This window comes from Solanum lycopersicum, chromosome 5, assembly GCF_036512215.1.
Source record: "Solanum lycopersicum chromosome 5, SLM_r2.1".
NCBI lineage: Eukaryota > Viridiplantae > Streptophyta > Magnoliopsida > Solanales > Solanaceae > Solanum > Solanum lycopersicum.
Window position 1 is genome coordinate 31,530,844 of NC_090804.1, and position 6,309 is coordinate 31,537,152.

At 32.8% G+C, this 6,309-nt stretch overlaps 1 long non-coding RNA gene across 1 annotated transcript; it reads right to left on the reverse strand.

Moving 5' to 3' along the window:
• Nucleotides 1-268: 268 nt before the first annotated feature.
• Nucleotides 269-2,176, reverse strand: LOC109120355 (uncharacterized). The gene is made up of 2 exons (XR_002027814.3): nt 1,993-2,176; nt 269-534 (listed from the first exon to the last, which is right to left on the reverse strand). It is a non-coding gene; the product is annotated as an uncharacterized lncRNA (long non-coding RNA).
• Nucleotides 2,177-6,309: the final 4,133 nt, after the last annotated feature.

A 6,309-nucleotide genomic window follows, 5' to 3' on the forward strand; every position in this document is an offset into this window, starting at 1 on the left:
TCATTACGAAGGAAATCTGATGTTTCAAAAGAAGAATTAAAAAAAGGCTCAAAGAAGCCTTATCAAGTCTTCACAAAACTATCAATCATGAAAAGATAATAGAATTATTAGACATTTCATCCTTACATACCAATAAAAAAATGAATATATGTATCATCTTCAATAAAGACAATAAAGTGTGAAGCTTATGTTAACATTTATTATGTCAACAAATAAGCAAATAGGTGGACCCAGTAGGAATAAGGTCAAAAGCTACATAGTGACAAAATGACCAAGTAACAAGATATATATTTCGAAGATAAACTTCAAGCAAAAAAAGATAAACATGCAGTGAAGGCTACATATAAGTGCACACATGTAAAATATAAAGCATAATAAGATAGATTACTCAGCACTTTTGAGGCCTATTTAAGGCTTTCAACTTGTATCAGTACAGGGCATTCAAAATCTCACCGACTTTGAAAAACCTCTCTACTATTCTCTCCATTTCACCATATTTTCCATCTCCCATCTTCCATGTTCTCTCTCCTTTCCCTACATCAATAAAAAGTTTTATTAGTACATATTTTCTCTACTTATTTCAATATTTTGTTTTATATTTTAAGAATTGAAAAGGTTTTCATTTAATGACTTCTTGTTCTTATATATTCTCCCATCCGTTACTCTGCCCAATTTCACTAAGGATTCTGTCCTGAAACTCGGTACATCCCCTCCATTGGTATTGGAGCCCTTTGATATGACAAGTGTTTTAAATATATTTAAGCAACCAATTAAATTTGAAATAACTCTACAAAGTTTTCACACTGAATTATTACAAATAAAATATGAAATAAATGAAATTAAGAAAAGACTCAACACTCTAGAAGTTGAATATATTAATAATAAAGTATTAAATAATCCACCATCTAACCAAGAATCGGAAGAATATAAATTTGAACAAGGAGAAACATCAAAAGATATAGAGTTTCTCGTAGAACCTCTATTGAAATTAAGAATTAATCTAATTACATTCATTCTACTACAAAGCTACCACATACCCATCACATAAATCATTGATAAAAATTATGTCATTCATAAAATTGCATTATTTGATGCAGGCGCAGATTAAAACTGCATTATTGAAAGATTAATTCCACATAAATATCTAGATAAAGGCACTAAAATAAATTATAAACTCCGAATGCTTATATATGCAATAATGAAATTGGTTTCCTAAATGATTTCATGATAATAAAAGACAAAAATGAAGAAATTATATTAGGTATTCCATTCATCACCCAAATGAAGTCTTATACCTCACAATTAGATGGCATCCATATCAGAGTACTAGGGAAAAATCTCATCTTCTCCTATCGAAATACTATGTCAAAAGATGAAAGTAATTTCATAAAGAATTAAAATATATTCAAATAAATTCACTTTTACATCATGAAAATTTTACAATAAAGGTTATTAAATCTTCTCTTCCTCCTAGAATTTTTTTTGCAAAACTAGGAGTTACCTTTTTTGAAAAAAATAATTTAAACAATGACTTCAACGAAGCCATACATTTTCTATAAAAATTATATATTTTTTCATCAATTTTCAAATAAAGATAACTCTGCAAAAAAAATTATAAGAATTCTTCATGGAATTAATGAGATCAATAATAATTAAAAATGAAAAATCATTTTTATACTTCTTCGGCTAGTCACAAGATGAAGATTATTAAAATTGTACAAAAAAGTCAAAAATTGCTCCGAATGAGAAGCAATAGCGGTTAACAGTGTTATAGGTTATAGGTCAACAAGTGTTATAGGTATTATCAAGACAGACCGAGTTTCGAAACGAAATACTAAATACATTTGGGCAGAGTAACAAAAGGGAGCAAAACACATAAAGAAAATACTTAAAGAACATGAAAGAGAAGAACACGAAAATAATATTAAAACATTAAATTTTAAAACATGAAAATAAATATTAAATTTAAATAGAGAGAAAGTATGCACTTACAAACTCTTTATTAATTTAGGGAAAGATAGAACATGGATGGGAATTATGGAAAATTGGGAGAAAGTGTAGAGAGGTTTCAAAGTCCGTAAGGTTTTGAATGCCCTCAAGTGGTACAAGTTGAAAGACTTAAATAGGCTTCAAAAGTGTTGATTCATCTAACTTATTATGAAATATATTTTACATGTGTTCATACACTAATACACATAATTCTTGTTACAAGTAACTACTACCTATTACGAATAACTGATGATAAATATACGTGGCTTGAGATAGATGCCGCGTAGGTGGATCAACTTACACGTAGTCTTCACTGCTTGTTTATCTTCTTTTGCTGAAATTTTATCTTCAAAACATATATATTTTTACTTAGTCCTTTTGTCACTTTGTTGCTTTTGACTATATTCCATCGTGGTCCACCTGTTTGCTTATTTGTTGACATAATAAATGTTAACATAAGCATGACACTTTCTTGTCTTTATTGTCTAAGGATGTTGTGTCCTATAATTCCATTGTGTTTTAATGATTGGTAGTTTTACCGAGACTTGATAAGGCTTCTTCGAGCCTTCTTTAAATTCTTCTTTTGAAAATTCGGATTTCATTCAAGATGAAGAGCCGATAACTAACCTGTCATTGTGATCTTTTGGAGTACATCCTTTAATCTTGATAGTCTTTATTACATACTTGATCCTTTCAATTTCAACAATATCAAAGGACAAACTAAAAATATAACATATCCTTTTGGAAATAAAGAACTTACACCATTTAATATTTTTCGGGAGTGTAGAGATATTTTGTTCTACCTAGAATTTCTCAAACTGCATTAAAAATTGTCGTTATAATACCTTTTTATTTCCTTCGAACTGTGTCCACCATTCGTAAAACCACCGAGAGACTTGCACTATTTTTATTCTCTAAATATTTAACGAATCAAGTATGGTTATTTGGCCAAAGATACATAGAATTATACCAAGCCGCCTGATATGCTCAAATTTACTTCTCGAAAAGAAGTATAAGCGGTCGAATAAAGTAAAGAACCCAACAACGAGGTTGGTGTCGATCCCACGAGGAAAATAATTTAGACTTAACTTTAACATATTATTACTTCTATTTAGTCAAGTCCTTTCCAAGAAAAAAGTAACAAAAAAGGGGGGTTTTAAGCAATAAATGTAATAAGCTATTTCAAAGTAAATAAGTAACAGGTTCAAAGATTTGATTTTTATCAAGTAATGAGAGTAACTAGGGCTTAAGTGTTCTCCACATGTTCATAACGCGGTGATTCTAGCTATAACAATCCTTCCCTAGTATCTTACATGCAAAGTGGTAAGTTATGTACCCCGAATTCCTTGGTCTGACAACTTGGAAATTTCACTCCGCACGTTGGTCTCGCTACGTGTGTAAGCTTTACTAAACCTTATCTTTAACTCATATTAAGTATCATAATAGGTGCTTTGTTTAGTTGTTACTTCACAGTAACCGACACTAGCCTATTAGATAGTATATACTAAATCTACGTTGATAACTCTTTTCTTATTATCTACCTACTTGGTACGGTAAGTAACAATAAGGCAAGTTCTAATGTGTGCACTCGTTAAAAAGACTTCTAACGAAAGAATTATCAATACATGCAAGACACTATTCGAGAATTGTTATTTTAGCTAGGTTTTACCCTGTTATTTTCCAATAGTTTCCACAATCCTAGTTATGGAGTTAAGTTATCCATGTTAATAATGACACAATTCATATTAATAAGATAAGAATTCATGCACTTACTTTGATGGGATTAAAGAAATTCCATTAATAAAAAAACTTGCAACAAACGATTCTGGAAAACAAAGTAATTTTCACAAAATCCAAAAATTCAACATTTAAAACAATAAAACTAGAAAATATCAAAGAGTCTAATCCAAAAAATGAGGTTTTTACAAGTATTTATAATAATAGAGTCCTAACAAAAGAGGAATTTCTATTTAAGGAAAATCTGCAAAAAAACGTGTCTGAGTCGACGAGTGGAGCAACGGACCGTCGAGGTCATGACGGACCGTCGAGCCCCTCCGTCGTTGCATACTTAATTTCTTTTTCTGCTGCTTTCTTCACCAACTTTTTGTTAACATTGAACGACATGGATGACACTCATTGCGTGCACGACGGTCCGTCAATGGCTTTCGTTCTTCCATTCTTAGAATCTTTTGTAGATGGGTACTAGGCTATGACGGTCCGTCGAGAGCCTCCGCAGCCCCACACTTAGTCAGAATTCCTGAACTTACTTTAGCTGCCTTTTTCACCGTATGACGGTTGCCACCTATGGACCGTCGAGGTCATGACGGACCGTTAATGGCTCTGTAGGTCGTCACTTCTTCAATTTTCAGTACAATTCTCCTACTTTCTCCTTCTGGACAGATTTCTTGCAAACAAAGATAGAACTACATTAAAACCAATGCAAAAAAGGCCTTAGACACACACTAAACTTAAGGAAAAAACATTCAAAGTACCGTGAAACCGCAGTTCATCAAAACCCTCAACTTAAATTTGTTGTTTGTCCTCAAGAAACGCACTATGAATCACCGCAAAATCTTTGTACAAGAGTATCCTTATTTTATCTTTTTGCAATCATCTGGCTATCAATCCCAATTATTTTAAAATTGATTTATGCATGCTATCACTATTAGGCTTGATCATGTGGATCAGACAATGACACAGAGTCACCACACACTGACACCCATCCTCTTTGATCTCTCACTCAGGTACCAATTTTCTAGTATTGCAACTAGTGCCCCACATCAAAACAACATATAATGATTTCAGTTTTAGTATAATAATTATTTTTCAACACTCACTCTCATAACAACATCTCACCTTATTTATACTTGTTGCCAAAGGCTTTCCCTTATTTTCACTGCTTTAAGTTTACCATAGTGCACTCTTAGGATCACAATAGGACATTCATAGCTTGTAATTTAGGCTCAGGGTTAGGTAAGGTACATTTGGATATTTTTTGAGTGACTTTTTTCCCTCCTTAACATAACAGCTATGTGTCCTACCTTTTTATCGTTCTATTACGCCTTTTTTCTCAATCTTCTTTCAACTTGATATTTTCCCTTCTTTTTTCTTCTTTTGTAAGTGACTTCTCTTTTCTTTTATTTTAAATTTTTCAAATTCTTTCACTTTGCTTTCAACTTTTCTTGAGTCAATTTTCTTTTGTTCTTTCTCTCTCTTTATTGTTTCAACCCCACTTTCCCGAGTATTCCTGATAATATCTATCCTCAATACACGGCTTTGACATGAGTCAACATACACCATACCCAAATTTGGGTCAGGGACACGACAAGGTTGTTTTCTACATTAGCACCCTCAACTTATGCTTTTGGAATAAGCTGAGGTGCACATGTCCAAAGAGGGACCAGGGCAACACATTTTTCCCAGAAAAGATCAGTTGGGATGACAAATAAAGGTCTATTTTAAGCTTAAATCATTTGGATCAAAAAGGGATTAATTTCATTCAGTTTTATGTAATTTAGGGTAAAGAACTACTTTATTGAACAAGGGCCTACGATCGTTTCCTAATTATCTATTACGACTCACTTTTAGCAGGACTAACCAGACAAGTTCTAGCTCAGTACCAATGGTGGAATGTTCAAATTTTCCTCACAGTCGTTTGACATCTCATTACTCTACAAAATTATCATAAACCTATTTCGAGTTTTATATTTAAGGTCATAGTGGTATATCTCTATATAAAGCTTAGAGCCACACATTTATCAGTTACTGTGCCTAGTCATGCAACATTTTATTTAAATCAGGATATCATTTTGTTTAGACATCATGCTTCAGATTCCATTTCTATAGTATGTACAAAAGATACCAACATGCATGTTCAACAATAAACATAACCAGTCTCTAGGGAAAAAAGAACACATGCAAGAAAACCCCAAGAGAGGATCGCTAGTTTAGATACTCAAACTTCACCCTAGCCAAGAGAGGATCGCTAGTTTAGCCATCATGCTTCAGATTCAATTTCTATAGTATGTACAAAAGATACCAACATGCATGTTCAACAATAAACATAACCAGTCTCTAGGGAAAAAAGAACACATGCAAGAAAACCCTAAGAGAGGATCGCTAGTTTAGATACTCAAACTTCACCCTAGCACTAACTTTCCATTTACCCCACCCCCAACAAAAGACATGCAATTGTTCCCAATGCATGGAAGTATACAAAATAGGGTGGTAGGTTAAGCAAACCTGAGGCACAAAGCGCCGACGATCAACAAGCTAGCGGGTACTGTACTCACTAATAACAGCACCATCAATAGTGCTCCT